This window comes from Ambystoma mexicanum, chromosome 7q, assembly GCF_040938575.1.
Source record: "Ambystoma mexicanum isolate Mex_15411 chromosome 7q, UKY_AmexF1_1, whole genome shotgun sequence".
Lineage (NCBI taxonomy): Eukaryota > Metazoa > Chordata > Amphibia > Caudata > Ambystomatidae > Ambystoma > Ambystoma mexicanum.
The window spans coordinates 989,482,751-989,501,180 of NC_090941.1; positions in this window are offsets into that span (position 1 = coordinate 989,482,751).

The following is an 18,430-nucleotide window of genomic DNA, read 5'->3' on the forward strand; positions in this document are numbered from 1 at the left end:
GAGCTGTTATGACGTTGGGGACTTGGGCAATGGCATGGAACTGTGCCTTGAGCTGGTTGATCTGTGCCTGTGTGGCTGGCAATGCAATGTGCTCATTGACATGGAGCAGCAGTGCATCCAGCACCTGTCCCAGCACTGCACTGAAGGTGGACTGGGTCATACCATGCATCAAGGCAACTGTGTGTTGAATGCTGCCAGTCCCGAGGTACTGTAGAACGGACACAAACTTCACAAGTGGGGGCACAGCAGTGCTGATGGCTATACGGCTCCCTATGTCAGCCTGGATTGTGTCAAGTAACTGGGTGATGGTTGCCCTGTCCAGCCTGTACTCACTCACCAGCTGCACTGCAGTCAAGGCCCAGGGTGTTGGCCTGACCCTGGGGATGGCTGGTCACCTTGCTGGTGCTGGTCTCCTCCTCCTCCCCCTCCTCCTTCTCCTCATCCCCACTACCCCTTGTGCCCCAGGTCCCTGGGCTGGTTGGCAGCCCTCTGTAGCTCCAGGCGCAGCAAGTGCATGTTCACATCAAGGCTCCCGGCTCCAAATGGCAACATGGTGTTGGGAAGGGTGTATTGTGCATGGGTGGGTATTTTATAGGCCTCTGCTGTGCATTGTTTTCACCTGGGCCCTTATTGCTGACTCCTCCCTGCTCCTGATGGTCAAATGGTGTTGGGGAGGGTGTGTTGTGCATGGGTGGGTCTTCTGGAGGCCTCTGGTGTGCATTGTTTTCACCTGGGCCCTTATTGCTATCTCCTTCCTGCTCCTGATAGTGAAATGGTGTTGGGAAGGGTGTGTTGTGCATGGGTGGGTCTTCTGTAGGCCTCTGGTGTGCATTGTTTTCACTTGGGCCCTTATTGCTGTCTCATGTGTTCTTTTATTTCCAGCATTTGGCCAGGGGTAATTTTGGTGGTTTTCCCACTGAGTTTCTGGCGCTAAGAGAGCCAAAGCATACTTGTGATGGCTCTGTAATAGCGCGTTTGGATGCCGGCGCTATTACAGCCGGCTGTACTACCGCCGGCTGTAATAGCGCCGGCGGGATTTACAGTTGTGATCTGGTGGAGCGGTATTGGCGGCGCTAATACCGTTTCCGCTGGACTTAAGGGTTACCGCCCAACTCGTGATGACCCCCCCTAGAAAGGGGCTTCAGGTTCCTGGCTAGGGACTATCTTACTCCTGATAGACTAAAACATATGGGCCCCCGGGGCAGGGATGAGACTTGTTGGTGGTGATGTGGGGGCACTGGGACCTACTTGCACGTTTGGTGGAGCTGCCTCAAACTGGTCCGTTGTTGGACAGATATACTTAATATATTCGAGCTCATTACAGGGGAAACCCTTACAATGGAGCCACAGGTCTGTCTCTTGGGCGCCTTTAGGGGTAGTGAGCTGCAGGTTCAGAGCTATAATGTATCTATTTTCCATACAATGCTTCTTTCGACCAAAGCTGCTATTGAAGCCTGCAGGAGGAAGACAGCTCTGCCCATGTTAGAGGACTGGTGGTCCCAGATGTTGTCCCTATTATTGATGGAGAAAATTGACCTCTCTGTGCAAGACAAGAGGGGTACCTTTTTTGCACAATGGGGGGCTTTCCGTTGTTTGTCAAAGCCCATAATAAGGACTTTAACTGTCCCATGAGAATGAGGGCCTTGGGTATCATGTTCTGTGCTTAATGAAGCAATCATTGCTCTATTCTCTCCAACCTCCTTCTTCTATTATATGACTATGTCACCCTGTGGGACACTATTCATTCCAGCTTGTTGTTTCTGATTTGTGGTTGCATCTTTTTCGGTGAGTTCTTAAGCTGTTGTAATGCTGTTATGTTGTCTAAAATCTTAATAAACAAATTTAAAAAGAAAAAAGAAAATACAAAGAATGCTCTGGCCGCAGACACTACACTGGACTAAATTCATCCAAAACAATCCATTGAGCTGATGGTCAAGGCCAGCCCCTGTGGTATTTCTGCTGTACTAACTCAGCGGTCACCCAATGGCAAGGTCATTCCCATTGCATTCACGTGCCGTGCTCACACCTTGCCTCATTCCAGATACTCTCAGACGGAGAAAGAGGCCATATCCACACCGTGGGGTGGTTGGACCTTCTGCCTGGACACTCCAGCTTCAGGAATTTTCCTTTGCCATTGAATACCACCCGGGTGTGGTGAAATCGGCCGGCTTCCTTTCCTGACACCCTAATCCTGAATAGCTAGTGGGTCTCACGCTCAACCCTGTGGCAGAAGGAAACATTGCATGGGTGATCTCCCAACGTTATCTTCTCAGTTTACTTCTCTGCAGTTTACTCCATCGCAAAGGGCTGGACTAGCCATATCAGATGGATGTCTGCTACTGTGATAATCGCACTAGCAGATCTCTGACCGGCATCACCGACTTATTAATGAGGGTACCTAGCTCATGCCGGCCACCAAGGTGTTTGCAAAACAAAATCCTATGTTTGTGAAGAGTGTGGTTCCCTGGACTGGAACAGGCTGTAGAGACACTAATAGCATGGTGTATCTAAGTTTAGTCGACCGGGGACCGCGCCTCAAAATCACATCTGATCCATGCAAAGTGGACAAGCCCTTTGGAAAAATGTCAGTGCCGATTTTGGATCTCTGCCCAAAGAACAGAACTAGTGGTAGTGGATGATTGATTTTGATTGATTGATTTAGATTGTTGTAAAGAGCATGTACTCCGGGGGCATCTTGGTATTAAAGAATACAGACAGAGGCAGAGGTAACCTAAAACAACTGAGTCTTCATGGCACGCAGGAAGACAAGATGGTCTTCTATGGCTTGAATGTTAGGGGGCAATGAATTCCACAGCCCAGCTTCTGTGATGGAAAAGGAGCAGCCCCCGTCCTGTTCAAACAGAAGCGTCAGGACATATGGTTGAAACTTTTCTTTTAGGTATTCTGCCCCCAGGCCAAGAAAGGCCCAGTGGACAAAACAGAGAGATTTAAAAAAGACCAGCTGTTGGACTGGCAGCCAGTGAAGCGTGCGGAGCACAGGTAAGATGTGGGAACCATACAGGGTGTCGGTAGCAATATGGGCCTCCAGGTTTTGGAGCAATTGCAGACGGTGGAGTAAATACAGAGGTTGGGCAAGGAATAAAGAGTTACACTACTCCAGGCAGCTGAGAGTATTAGAGGCAATAACCAGAGAGCACAGACGGATGGGAAGAAAGTGCAGGACCTTTCGGAGAACTATTAACTGAAAATAGCCAGCCTTCTGGACTGCAGTAGACACACACAATAAGAATTTGAAGCCTACGTTTCTGACCTCAGATACTGGTGATGGACACGGGCCAAGCTCTTAGAGTCAGTAAGCTGAGGACCAGGCTGTGAAGAAAGAAAGAAGGAAAGCCAGAGCAGAGGCCACGGGGGGTTAACCACCAGTAACTCTGTCTTGTCTCCATGTAACTTCAGCCAATTGCTGGGCATCCACCTACTGCGCACCCACTGCCAGGCAACCCCTAAACTGAGACACTGGGCCTCATTCCGAGTACGGCGCTAACCAATGGCGCTATTAACGCCTTGGTTGACGCCGTACCCGGACCGGCAGCGCCTTGGTGGATGGCGGAATTACCGCCCCATTCCAAGGTTGGCGGGGCGGTAATTCCCCATTCACCAAGGCTCTTCCCCATTCCCAAATGAGCCCCCATAGGGCTCAATGGGAATGGGGAAGATGCAAATAACGGTGACCGTTCATTACGGTCACCGTTATTGGCTTGGAGGCCCCTTTGCGCCCTCGACTTTAACACCTGCTCAAAGCAGGCGTTAAGGGCGAGGGCGCAAAGGGAACTCGGAGTATTTCGGTAAGGGATTACCGCCACCGGTCTCGTTACCGGTGGCCCTATCCCTTACCGCCATACTCGGAATGAGGCCCACTGTGTCCGGCTGAGCCAAATCCAATCGGACAATGATTTGTGTGTCATCAGCATAGGATTAGCAGTGGAAACCATGGGAGTGGATGAGCAAAACAGGAGGCTGAATGTAGATGTTAAACAGAGAGGAAGACAAGACGGGCGAATACCTGGGGAACCCTACAGGAGAGAAGAGTAGAAGAGGAAGCAAAAGGAGATGGAGGTAGCGTCTGGCTCCTGTCCATCAAGAAGGACGTGAACCAGGAAAGGACCTATCCCGAGAGGCTGGCATGGGTGAAGAGGTTCACCAGCACAGTGTGGTCCACTGTGTCAAAGGCCGCTGATAGGACAAAAAGAATCAGGGCCCCGTGCCCCTGGTCCGCCAGCCGAGTAAGATCGTCCAATACTGAGACAAGTACGCTTTCCATGCCTCGACCAGGATGGAAGCTAGACTGGAAAGAATCAAGACATTTAGAGTATTCCAAGACAGAGTTAAGCAGGGGAGAGATTAAAGATTCCAATAATTTCATGAAGAATAGGAGAATGGAGATGGGGCAGACGTTAGCAAGGATAGTGGAAAAAAGCAAGGGCTTTTTCATGAGTGGAATAACGAGGGACTGTTTTAGTTCTACCAGAATGAGTTTCAGGGAACAGGAAAGATTGACTGGCTGAGAAATCCACAGGTCGACTTGCGTCATTCATGAGATCCTGAAGGATCCCTACGAGAATCGTGTATAAAGACGATGCCGATTTAAGCCGCTTGGTAGCTTCTAGGATGTCATTAATGGAGAAGGAGGGAAAAGTAGACCACAGCTCGGTGGGGGGGGGCACTGAGGGATCAGCTGGTCAGATGTACCAGTACTCTGATTGGTCAGACGAATGTGGTCATGCATATGACTGACTTTATTTTACAAAAAAGTCAGATAGATCATTGCAAAGAGACTGAGTGTGGGTTACTCAGGCCTGTGTGTCGGTTTTGGCAGAGAGCGAGCGCCCCAAGGCAAAGAGCTCCTTGGGCTGGTTCAGGCCACTCTCAACTTTGTGGGTATTGTGAGGAACCTGAGGGCATCTTCCCATCTACTCCCTTGAATCTGCCTCTCAGGTGGCCAGGGAAAGGCCATCGAGGGAGGATCACCTGGTTGGAGGGACCTTCGGGAGTGGTGAGAGGATGTCTTTAGGTGAGACATGGTACCCCCCTTTCCCTTCTCAGATTGAACCCTACCCTCCCACGGCCTTCATAGGTTATTGTTAGTCATTTCCTCTTTCAAACACACAAACTGTCCCACAATCATATTCCTTTAAGACTAGGACAAAGAGGAGGCAACTGGGAGTAATGCATACTATTACAATGGACAGGCATGTCGACTAATAGATTCAACTATGGTCAGGCAAAGGATTTGCCAATTAAGAGTCTATAGGTGCATAAAATTGCTTCCTATCGCCCCATTCCAACGATCTGCCACCTGACTGGTCTCTGTTTTACTACGGGGCCTTGCAGGCCTTCTCAATTTGCTGCCTCTTACTGTTTCTATATAAAAGGAAAACAAATCTAGATGTGATTATTTTTGCCTTTTTTAACTGCATTCTGCTGCATTTCTAGTGTGCTGTTTAAAAATCGAATCTAGATGTGGTTCTTCTTGCCTTATTAACTGCTTTCGAACTTGGGTACTTTGTGTTACCCTTGATTGAATTCAAACCAAGCCCCTCAGCTGCATCTTTAAAATCCTGATTCTGGGCATTCTGTAATTCCTCTGACAGTGTTATAATCTAGACCCTTTCATCCCATTCGCCCACCTCATCCATGTTGTGATACTACTGCTCATTGTACCCCTGACTTACTGTACTTCTGATTTGGGTGCTAGGCCGCCTGGTGAATTCCTCCTGTACTGTTCAGTCCCTCTTCCTAACTCACCCCACAAACCCCCCTGCACACATGGTGCTCTCTGTCTCCCGTATCTATTCTAACTGTTATTCTATCACCTATCCTGCCTCTCTCACAAAGTCTGGATGGAAGAAGTTTAAGAACGCACTCCTGGCTGCCAACCCAGGCCTGACCATTGCTGATATCTATGTCAATGCTTTCTCCAGACAGACTATCACGGACATCCTCTTGACTGTGCCTTCTCCTGACCTATGGACTCCCCATACGGTCTCTATCCTATCCCCCTTTTCCTCCTCGCCCATTAATGGTGGAACCAGATGGGAATCTCTTGTGGCATACTTCTCATCCTCTGGGTGTATCGTTAAAGACTTACAAAATGGCACTATCATAGCCCAGGGCTCTTAGCCCAACCTCCTCCTTCTGGATAGGCATCTCCCATCTCACATTATCTTCCTTCCCTCTCCCACCACTCCTCCGACTGCTGCCCCGTTGGCCTCTTGCCCCCAGATAGGGTGTACCACATCCCTATAACCCACCTTGGAAGACCACTCTGCTGGTCACACCCTGGATGCGCTCATCTCAGCAGACTTCAGTCTCTCCAATCCTCTAACTATCCCTCTCTCCTGATCTGACCACTCTCCCCTCCCATCTGGATCTCCATGGCCCCCGGCTATGCCTTTTCCCGCTAGTTTCCTTCTCTGTCATCCATCCGATGAAGCGTGTGTCAGTCGCTGCACTTGCCGCCACCTTCATTCCTCCTCCCACCCCTGCTATTGATTCTCATTCCAACTCAGAACTTGCTAACCTCCATATCTGAGAATTCATTAAACCATGTCTCTGTTACGCATAGTAGATCTGGGATGAGTTCTCCCGCTACCCAGAAGTATAGCGCGTCACCTCAACAGCTGCAAGCGCCATGATCCTAAAGCATGGAAAAGATATTTGCTGCCCATAGACTCTCGTCATCTAGAAAAACTGATAATGGCCATTCCTGCAAAGGGTTGAGTTTTAACAGTTTCTCAACAGCTTGGATATCAGGCATCTCAAGATCACTCCATGCTGGCACCAAGTAAATGGAAATGATGCATGCTTTATGTGCATGCTAAATAAAATGCCTAGAGGACACATTGCGAGCAATATTCCAGTTCCACAGAAATAACTGCTCAAAACCATATTTCCACAGGGGTTGCACCATCCAGCATCCTACAAGGTAGAGCTTCACAAACAAGGAACCCCACCATACTTGGTTGGAAGCCTGCTGCCATTGATACGAAACAATGTGCCTCAAGACGCGTGGAACGTAACCTAGTGGGAAGCAGAAGGATAGGGTGAAAGAACCGGCATTCAGCATTGGAGACACAGGGCCTCATTACCACCCTGGCGCTAATGGGTTAACGGCGCCGTAAAAGGCTGCAGCGCCGTTAACCTACTAGCGCTAATTACGAGGTCACTTTGCGGGACCCGACCTTAACGGCTAGTGTAGACCAGCTGTTAAAGTAGGGACCCGCAAAGGGACCTTGGTGCTAATTACGGTGCCGCAATTTGCGGCACCGTACTTAGCGCCTTCCCCATTGCCATTGAGCCCTATGGGGCAAAAATGGGAATGGGGAAGGGCCATGGAGGAAGGGGGAATTACCGCCCCACCAACCTTGTAATGGGGTGGTAATTCCCCCTTTCTCCATGGCGGAGTCGGTAACTTACCGGCATGGACCATGGTGCTAATAGCACCATGGTCTTCCGCCAGGGTCGTAATGAGGCCCACAGTCCTAGTGAAAAACATGGGTCACAAAGAAAATTTGTCTTATCATTCTACCCGTTACCGATGGTGGTTACAGCAAAAGAGGGGAGTATGGTGGCTGCCCAACGAGGCTCATCCTGAATTACTTGGAATTCCCCACACTTCAAACCTCTCCCGGGAAGACTATCAGGTGACGCATCGAAACACGACGAAGAACAAGGTGGCGGAGAACAACTGCTAGAAGGAGAATGGGAAGAAATACTGAAAAACATTGTATACCAGGACACCATTGCCAATTAACAGAGAACAGAAGAACATCTGGCTACATCAAGAAGAACACACCACAAATGATAATACTCGACAAGAGGCCCAGCCTGACCATTAAGCAGGTTCAAAGAATTTGTATTGTGGTAATTGTTAAATGAGGCAGGTCATGAACTTTATTGTGGAAGGGTAGGAATGTTCTTGTGCCAGGGAGACACTGTAGCGAAGTGGACGATGCGTTGCACGCGCAACTCAAGTGCATACTGTGGTAGATCAGAAGAAGGACACAGACTCTGATTAGACATTTCAGTGTTAAGTTTATTAAAGAAAAGGAATAATGCCTAGCTTTCCCTATACTACAAGGCATCCCCACCTAACGAAACCAGCCAAGGTGTTTGTCGGCCATCAGTGAACATATAAAAATTAAACTGTCCACCATTGAACTCTAAGCATGTCTGATCTTACCACTCTCTTAATACCTTGAAGTCAGGAGAATGTCTCTCTTCTCCTGAGGTTTGCTGGTTTCTCACCAACTCTTGAATAGTTGATCTTAAGTCTCTGGTGATTGTTTTTATCAGTTCATACAGATCGTTCACTGTTGTATTGGGCTTTTGTTTGTTCTTTTGATTTCCTCTACAAAGAATTATTCTTATCCTTTCCCCTGGTAAACATACCCAACAAGTATCTTTTCCTTCTGGACTATTTCTTATTTTTTATTTATTGTATTTATGCATATATTATGATATAGTAAAAAATAAACTTTTCATACTTTGAATAAAATTATATTAAAATTAATTACAAATCATCACAAGCCTAAAACCAATTTTCAAAATACAATACATATCATTAAAGAAAATAAAAATCATTTCAAAGCACAATTTTCACCTACAAATAAATAAGATAGGAAATTCATAGCAGCAATACACAGTGGAGTAGGGAGGTTAGATAACAAACATTGCCATAGATAAATAAAAACTTCATTTTCACTCTTGTCGGGTTCGATAAATTTACAAAACAGAGTATTAAGTTGGTTCGACAACTTGTGGCATATAGTAACCAAGTGTTCCAACATCTTGACATCGCTGCCACATAGCCTACAAAGTCTTTCTGCTTTGTGTACCTTTCGTATTGCCCCATGGATATCCAATGTTGGAAATAAATCCAGTTTCATTTTAATTAATATATTCCGATAGAATCTCGAAGGGTGTATCATCAAAAAAGATTGCATACCACTCAGAGCCTTCAAATCATACTGGAAGTGGGCTGACATTTTATATACCATTAATGTTTCTCTATTCAAGATCCAGTCGGTAAGAAACACCCTTTTCTTAACTTTTAGAGGGGGTGCAAAGCAGTTTATTAGCTGATAAGCCCACTTCATTCAGAGCCTTTATACCCACCCACCCCCCAAGTGTTCAAGAGGCTGAGATCAGAATATTTGCCAAAGGGACAAAAAAAAGAGTTCTCTGGAGGATCCAGAAAACAGCATAACAAACACAAGCAAGCTCAGCCTATCCTTAATGTTAAAGAATAGCTGGCAGAGGGACACCATCTGGTAAGCCCAAAACCCTTCTCCACATCGTTCCCCCAACCTGATCCCTGTTTCCCATAACCAGTTATGCCTCGGCCCCAAAGATACATTTCTGGACTAATTTCTGATGGTAATAAAGTAAAGGAAGAGATAAGGAGAATTTTCCAGATTTTCCATCAAGGCAACGAATTTGGGTAATTGCAGAGAGGACCAAAGACCCTGCCGGTTTGGAATTTGATTGAAGGCTGGGTTTAGGTGTCACTGTTATACCCAAGTATTTAAACTTGTCAACCCTTTCCAGTTGTGTTCCCGAAATGAGCCGTTGGTGACTTGGCTTAGACGATTTCAATCTTCGACATTGCTTATCATTAACCACCAGAATCTTTGATTTCTTGGGATTTAAGGTCAAGTCTAGATTCTGACAGTACTTGTTAACAGTAGTAAGTGCACGCTGTAGACCTATCGGGGTATAATCAATAAGAATGATGTCATCTGCAAACAGGAAGTTATCCAGTTTCTGTCAGTTTGCGAGATTTCATTTCTAAAACGCAGTACTACCAATATCAACGTGATTATCTATTCCCTGCCATTAGTGAAGCTTGGAAAATTGAACAATTGTCTATCCAAAGTACTTTCTCCGACAAACGGTTCAGGCTAGCCGGCAATGGACAGTGTGACAGCCCCGGATTTTCTGCTAAGTACTGCACATACCACTTTCAGTACATGGAAAGTAAAAACAATGTGAGTTTGGTGGTCGTGCAGGTGTCCGAATGCAAATCCTCAGTGACCATGGAGAAACTTGGTTTTATAAAATCACTGGAAGATCTACAATCGAGGGGAATGCAAATCGACCTCATAGCCACGGACAGACATGTTTCTATAGCCAAGACAATGAGAGAGCAGTTTCCAAATATTGAACATCAATTTGATGTATGGCATGTTGCCAAATCAATCAATAAAAAAATCTCGGCTGCAGGGAAAAAAAAAGTTTGGAAAGTATTTCACAGTGGTCCCAGTCTTTTAGCAAGCATCTTTGGTGGAGCTCCAAAACCTGTGATGGGTCTGTGGACATTCTACTGGAAAAATGGCGGTCACTAATGCACCACTGTTCCAACGTTCACCACTGGACAGAAAACCAACATTTCCACCAATGTGAACATGGCCCTTTGTCCCCGGAGCAGGCATGGAAGAAGAAGTGGTTGATTCCATCTTCGCCTCCACACAAAGCCCTTGAGAAGATTGTGTTTGATAAAACTCTATCAAGAGATCTGAAGGAACTCACAGAATTCTGTCACACAGGAGTTTTGGAGGTGTTCCACAATATGTGCCTAAAGTACAGGCCAAAGAGATTTCATTTCGGCATCAGAGGGATGAAATATAGGACATGACGAGCGGTATTAGCGCATAACGAGAATGTAGGACGTGAACAATCTAGGACTGCAGGAAACTTAGGGATGCTTCGCTACACCATGGCCTTTAAGAAAAGAAGCAAAAAATGGGTGGTCATACCAGTATATGAGGAAATGGAATTCGATTTTGTTAAATATCTTATTAATGTCGTAGAGATGCCTACTCATGGAATTGCACGCAAATCTGTTCAGAGCACACATACATTGCCATAAAACATTGCCAACGTGCCATGTTTACCCAAAGCAGAGCTCGTTGAACAGTTCAAATCCCGGTACAAATGATTACCATCTGTTTTTATTTTTACCAAACATGTTTTTAAAAAGTGTTCCAATAAAGTATGCAATTTCTCTTTTGAAATCTATCCTCTTTGTCCTTTTCTTTTAAAAATAGTACAATTTTTAGGATTGCCATACAATGTAACACTGTGCTTTCACATTTCACAGTTGCGTCAAGCTACTGTGGGACCTTCATTTATCGTGGGAGGGCCCGATGGATAATAGTGTGTAAGAATCTTTGGGTTTCGGCAGTTGCCTTACCATCCAGTTCCGCAAACAGCTTAATAACTGCTCGTCACACAAAAGGGATGAGACCTAGACTACATAAGATACTAGGCACGCAAGAAGTACTGACTGTGAAAACATGCCATGGGGTAGGAGGCCGTGTGATAAGCAGAGGTGGGGCTATTCCTAGACACACGGGCCTCATTACACGGATGGCGGTAAGGGTTTACCGGTACCGGTAAGGGTACCAGTGCTGGTAAACCCTTACCGCCTTACTACGAGGTCTTTTTGTGGGACCCTACCTTAACGGCTGGTTTTACCAGCCATTAAGGATGGGACCGCAAAGGGACTTTGGAGGTAATTACGGTACCGTAATTACTGCCTTCCCCATTCCCATTGAGCCCTATGGGGCAAAAATGGGAATGGGGAAGTGCCATGGTGAATGGGGAATTACCGCCCGCACACACCTTGGAAAAGGGCGGTAATTCCACCATTCACCATGGCAGACTCGGTAAAACACTGGCGGCAACCATGGCACTAATAGCGCCATGGTTACCACCGTCCGTGTAATGAGCCCCCTTGACTCTGTTTTTGTGTTTCCTCGACTACAATTTTGGAGTAGGGTGCATTCTGTCATTGGCAAGTTTTCCCTTCCCGTCAGCAGCGCCACGAACAGCAAGCAGTGACAGCCCCCAAATTTTTCCTCCAGGGCCCGTGCTTCACAATTCCAGTTCTCATGAATGCGTTGACACGAGATGTTGCAAACTAATAATGTATGTTCATTGTGAGTGAAGGTCACCAGCTTTGAATTTTTGCTTGGGAGCTGAGGAGGCCCACGCGTCAAACACACGGTATAAGGTTCTATTGTTTTTTGACCTTGAGAGACAGGGACCATTCCGAAAGGGATTGAATTGAAGGAGGGGTGTAATAACGTAAGATATGATAAGGTTGTCCATTGCAAAACTGGACTTAGTTACATATAAGTTCAGTTTTTGAAAAATCGTTGACACGAACAGAGTCTGCTTTACGGTCTGCATTACGCCAAGAGAATGGAAATGCCGAATATAATGTAAGTTTCACTTTAGACAATTTTATACCAGAACTAGTCCAAATATCAATAGCTGACCCTTATTGCTGGGTTACATTGTACTCGTTCTTTCTGTGTGGCATATTGCAATGAAGCACAAGTACAACCTTTGTGTGCTGGTCTTTCAAGTTGATGCACCAGCCTTGCAATTCACCCAGCGACCAAAGTGCTTCTTTTACCCAAAACAAACACCCTGTGTACCATTTGCGGATTGAGAGCAAAATAAAAAAAGTTCTGTTTTGATTGAATATGTCAATCGCCGAATGTTCTAGAAGCATTTAATGTGAAATAAATGTACTTTACCAATTGTACAGCCTTGCTGTTTCCTTTTAAAGTACAGTTTCATATTCCGAATTTTGACGCGCTGTGTTGTGAGACCATGTGTGTTGTTTTCTGGGTTCTGCGTCAAGTCGCGTAGGTGACGACTGGGCGCATTTGGTAACGCTGCCCAGTAACGTCACGGAGAGAGGAGGAGAATGTCAATGATTTGGTGATGTCAGGCTCAGGGGCGGGGGGGTATGATTTAGTGCCGCAAAGGCAGTTCACCCAGGGCGATGCGTCAACTGATAAGATTATCACAAGATGGCCGCGCCCTGCTGCCTGATTTCGATTGTGTTCAAAAGACGAAAACTCGGTAAGGTACATAGGAAATGTGTGTACGAATGATCAATTTATGGTTAAAAACACATGGCCGAACCATAGGGACAATAATATTTCTGACCAAACCATTCTTTAACGACCACAGATCCCAATTTGGGTGGATTAACTTTGCCATCTTTAAGTGCCAAATAAAAATCGGATGTAGAGGCTAACTAAAAAGGCGCATCCCACGATTTACAGGCACCCACTTAGAGTAGGATCCTGGCTGGTCCAAGCGTACCCTCAGCATATTTTCAGAATGGATAGCGATCAATAAATTAAGCAGGCCTCTCAGATACCCACGATCGCACATTCTTTCCATAGAGTATTTCTCCAAACGCAATCAAAAGCCTTAGAGATGTCCAAGAATGCCATATATAGTGGCCTATTTAGTTCTTTAGCCTGCTTAAAAAGTAACTACAAAATTAAGCAATTAGAGGCAGTGTTGACACCTATTTTAAAACCAGATTCAAAAGGATCAATGATATTCACTGCTTTTGCCCAGACCAGGAGCTCTTTCAGTAAAAAAACGCTAAAAGTGAAGTAGGCCTATAATAGTTCAGCTCTGATCAATTTCCTTTTTTTAAAATAAGGACAACTGTAGCTTGCTTCCATGTCGTCGGAATAAAGTGCAAATTCATAACCTTTAAAAACAAGTCATATATAAGGTTTGCCCATAGATCCGGATCCGTTTCAAAAGTGGCATTAAACGAGCCATCTGGCACAGGAGCTCTTGATGATTTAGCAAAGCATATAGCAGTCCTAACTGATAGGCAATTAATAGGCAAGCCTTTCCAACATGTCAAATGCCCCTCACCAAAACACACACTAGGAACATTCCTATAATTAGTATTAGAAGAATCCAAGGTAGTGAAATGTTCCTTCCACATCATCGTTTTGATTGAATATGTCAATCGCTGAATGTTCTAGAAGCATTTAATGTGAAATAAATGTACTTTACCAATTGTACAGCCTTGCTGTTTCCTTTTAAAGTACAGTTTCATATTCCGAATTTTGACGCGCTGTGTTGTGAGACCATGTGTGTTGTTTTCCGGGTTCTGAGTCAAGTCGCGTAGGTGACGACTGGGCGCATTTGGTAACGCTGCCCAGTAACGTCACGGAGAGAGGAGGAGAATGTCAATGATTTGGTGATGTCAGGCTCAGGGCCGGGGGGTATGATTTAGTGCCGCAAAGGCAGTTTACCCAGGGCGATGCGTCAACTGATAAGATTATCACAAGATGGCCACGCCCTGCTGCCTGATTTCCATTGTGTTCAAAAGACGAAAACTCGGTAAGGTACATAGGAAATGTGTGTACGAACGATCAATTTATGGTTAAAAACTGTCATGCCCCGCATTCCTGTTTCTGGACGCTCGTGGGCATTTACTTCCAGGTGGAAACTGCCCTGGCGACTGTTTACAGCTCGTGGAATCCGCTGCACTACAATGTCCAGAGTTCCATCTGCTCGCGGTCACGTGAAACGCCCGCAACGTGCCTCGCGTTCTGGAACAGATTCCAGTACTTAGCACGGAGTGTCCCTGTGACGGGTGCTCCTAAAACTGAGTATACAGTTCGAGTGCTCGACTCTCTGTTATTCTGATTCCTGTGTTATTTCTGACCTGGTTTTGCCTAAAGGACTATTCTGAACGTATTCTACTATGATTTCTGGCTCCTGACCCCCTCGGTTGCTTCCCCCTGGTAAACGAACTCCTGGCTCCCATTTCGGATTTGTCTTCCTCCTGTTCCCGTTTGTTGTGGTATTTTGGACTTTGCAAAACACCTCCAGTGTAACCCTCTGCCGGATATTGAAAGAAACCTAAACTGAATTTCCATGCACATTTCTTTCTTTCTATTTTGCTGTTACTTTTGCATGGGTTTTCCTGACTCCCTTTACCTTCCCATATTACTTAGCACACAAGCAAAACTCTTTTCTTCGGACTGATTCACGGCGCTGCCCGTATCACAAAAAGACAACGCTCTACATACTGAAGCGATCAAACGGACGCTCTCCTGTTTCTGGTGGTCCCTTTTTGGATTGGCTGTTTTCACTTGGGGACGCTCTGCTGAATTTTCTTGGGAATTATTTTGGACACTATTAGTTGCGCCCTCGTGCCGCCTCGTGCCGTTCGGGTTAGGTGGATCATTACACAGACTTCATTCAACTGGGACTTCCTTCCTCCTTCATAAAGTCACCATCTTACTGGACTCTCATAGGTTGCGGGACTTCCTGTTTTACTAAGCAGGTAAGAGGGGGTAATTGCGGGTGGGCAAGTACTGTACTTGCGAAACTCTTTGGCTGCTATCTTGAACTATCCTTTTCTTTGTTCCCTTAGCTCTGTTGTCGCTGCTCCTGCCTTTCCACTTAAGCCCCTGGCCTGTTAGGGGTAGTGTACTTTCTACAGGCTGCGCTCTTGGGGGGAAAGTCTTGTTTAAACATCGCGTTCAAGATATCCCAGAACCATCTTAGTGATAGTCTAGGACATCCCAGAGTGAAGGGGCTCCCAAAAGTGGATGCTGGTCTTGTATCCTTTATAAGTCTGTATCCTTTTTCCGATTTGCGTAAAGGTTGTGACAGATTTAGGAGCCTATTAATTTTGCCTGTCGGTCATGGAAACCGGAGCTGATCCAATAGCTGCTTTGATGCAAGCCCTTGCGACCTTGCGCACCGATATGGCATCCGCGAATGTGACTCTCCATCAACGTATGGATGTGCTACAGAGTTTTGTGCAGCCATTACCCCCCGATGAGGAGTTCGGTGATGCTGCTGCCGGAGCAGCCCCTCCTGTATCCCCGGCGCAACCTCCTGCTTCGGCACCCATTGTGCTTCCTGGACCATTCCCTTTGGCCCTGTCAGCATTAGTCAGGCGAGTACAAAGGCAGCGAATATGGCAAGGGAAATGTGCACTAAATAACACAGTGATTAGCTTCGAATTAAACTACGTGCACACAGAAACAACGACTCATGTATGCTAGAACCCAGGAGTGTAAATAGAGTGTGACAACAAAACCAATATATGAAAAGGGATGTGGGGTAAGCACCTGACCGCGAGGAAAGTCGGCAAGCGCCTTACCCCCAATTGCTGCTACAGGTACTGACAGCGCTAAACCCACGTGGAGGGCAAGCAATGACAGGATCTGTGAACGAACACTCTTGATGGTATTAAATAAGGGAACTAAAGAACAGTACTCACGAGGACGAGATAAACCTCTTGAATGTCAGCTAGCCCACGAATCCTGTTGATGAAACTGGGACCCAGAAAGGCTATAACAGCAATGGGAGGAAAACTAAATACCTAAATTGGAATAGTGATTACAAATTAGTGAGGAAAACATAAGCATTCACACAGGAGCTAGCTACAACCGCACACCACACCTAATAATCAAATGGGAAATAAATGCAGTAGTGCAATGGAAAACATGGAATGGATCCCAATAGAAAGTAAGGATCAGGAGCAGGGAAAAACGAAATAACCAATGCAAACTTCTCCCTACCCCTCCAAGGAAAAGACAGGAAGCTAATCTAAGAGGAAGGCTAAGGCATACGGGTTTACAGCAGCAAAGGACAGAGTCAAAGAAATATAGAACACAGACAAACTGGGCTGCATCTAAAAGGGGAAAGCACTGAGAAATGCTACCTGCAAACAGAGGAAGACAAAAAGGGAATGAAGGGAGCAGAAGTCAATTAGCGCATGAATCCGAGATTCAGGGCGGAGGAACAAGAAAACAGGAACTAGGAACTAGGTGCAAAGGCAAGGAACAAGGAACACGGGACTAGTCACAACAGGAACACTGCAAACGGTGACCAGCGCTGGATTGAAGTAAGACTGAGGCTTTTAAAGCTGCTTAACGAGCACACGCCTCAGGTGTGCTGATTGCTGCACCTGCAGCCACAGGTGTTGCCTATCCTCCACCCAACCTTGTCCTGCAAGGGTGGAGGTGGAGCAGTGGGCCAGGCATTCTGGGAAGCATAGTCATTTGGTTAAAGAAGCATGCTGGCTGCCAAAAACCTGGAATGGATCCGGAAGGGAAGTAGCTTGGAAAATAGGGATTTAGCGCTCCCAATTCATCACAGCACTGTAGCATAAGGTTCGGAGGAAAGGTCCAGTAGGGAATAAACCCCAAATCATGCCCCCAAGTGGTGGGAACGGGAGCGAAGGGAGCGAGTCGTGACAGGCCCCTCCGGAACGCTTCTATGGTGATCCTAAGACATATCGGACCTTTAAAAACCAATGCCGTCTGCATTTTCTTTGTCGACCGCTGGCATTTCCTGACGCTGTTACCAAAGCAGCGTTTCTTCTTTCACATCTGGGAGGAACAGCAGCGGCTTGGGCTAACCCATTACTCGAAGCCAATGATCCAGCCCTGTACGATTTTGATGTCCTTATTCAGTCTATGAATAGCGTATTTGATATGCGTTACAAGGCACAAACCTCGGATCTCGAATTCCTTGCTATCAGTCAAGGCAAATCAGACCTTCTGTCTTACCTTGCCCGCTTTAACCAATTAGCAGCGGAAACCACCTGGCCCGAACAGAAAAAGGCAGCCGTCTTCTATAAGGGTCTTTCAGATGAGTTAAAGGACGCTTTATCAGTAGTACCGGCTTTACCATCCGGCTTCCCGGAATTGTTGGACTTGGTCCTACAGGTCGACGCTCGGCTGCGGCAAAGACGTGGCGAACGGCGTATTCCTGACCTTCGCCTCTCAGTCAAGTCAGAAACGATTTCACCTACTTCCTCAGGAGAAGCCGAGCCGATGCAAATAGGGGCAATCAGAGGCCCTTTAACCAAAGCCGAACGAGAACGGCGTATGGTTAACAACCTATGTTTCTATTGTGGTCAATCTGGCCATTTCATTCGTACATGTCCTAAGAGACCTGTCAAGACAGCGGGAAACGGCAGGACTCGTCCTTAAACCGAGCCCTAAGGATGAGTCACCAAATGGATGGCTCGGACCAATGTCCTTCCTCCTCACACATCTATCTTGCCATGTGTTTTGTCATCCCTGGTGTTGAGCCCTTCACTAGTCCAGTTATGATCGATTCAGGGGCTAGCGGAACCTATATGGATATACAATTAGCTCAACACCATGGCTTACCGGTGGTTCCTAAAATTAGACCTGAGGAAGTACAGGCCGTAGACGGTTCTCGTCTGGTGTCCGGATGGATAACGGAACAGACAGTCCCACTTCACATGTCTACCTCAGAAGGCCACATTGAGCAAATAGTTTTCGACCTTATTTCAGCCCCTCAGTTTGGGATCATTCTTGGTCTTTCCTGGCTCCGGACTCATAACCCTATAATTGATTGGGTCAAACAAACAGTGCATTTTTCTTCTGCGTTCTGTACCCAACATTGCTCTCAAAACCCCGATGGGACGCCTTCATCTCCTTGCTTGGCTTTGGTGACTAATGTCTCCTCTGTTAATGCCACGCTGAGGGACCCAACCCCCGAACTACCCGCAGTATACAAAGACTTTCTGATGTGTTCGACAAAGGGCTATCAGAAAAACTCCCTCCACATCGTTGTT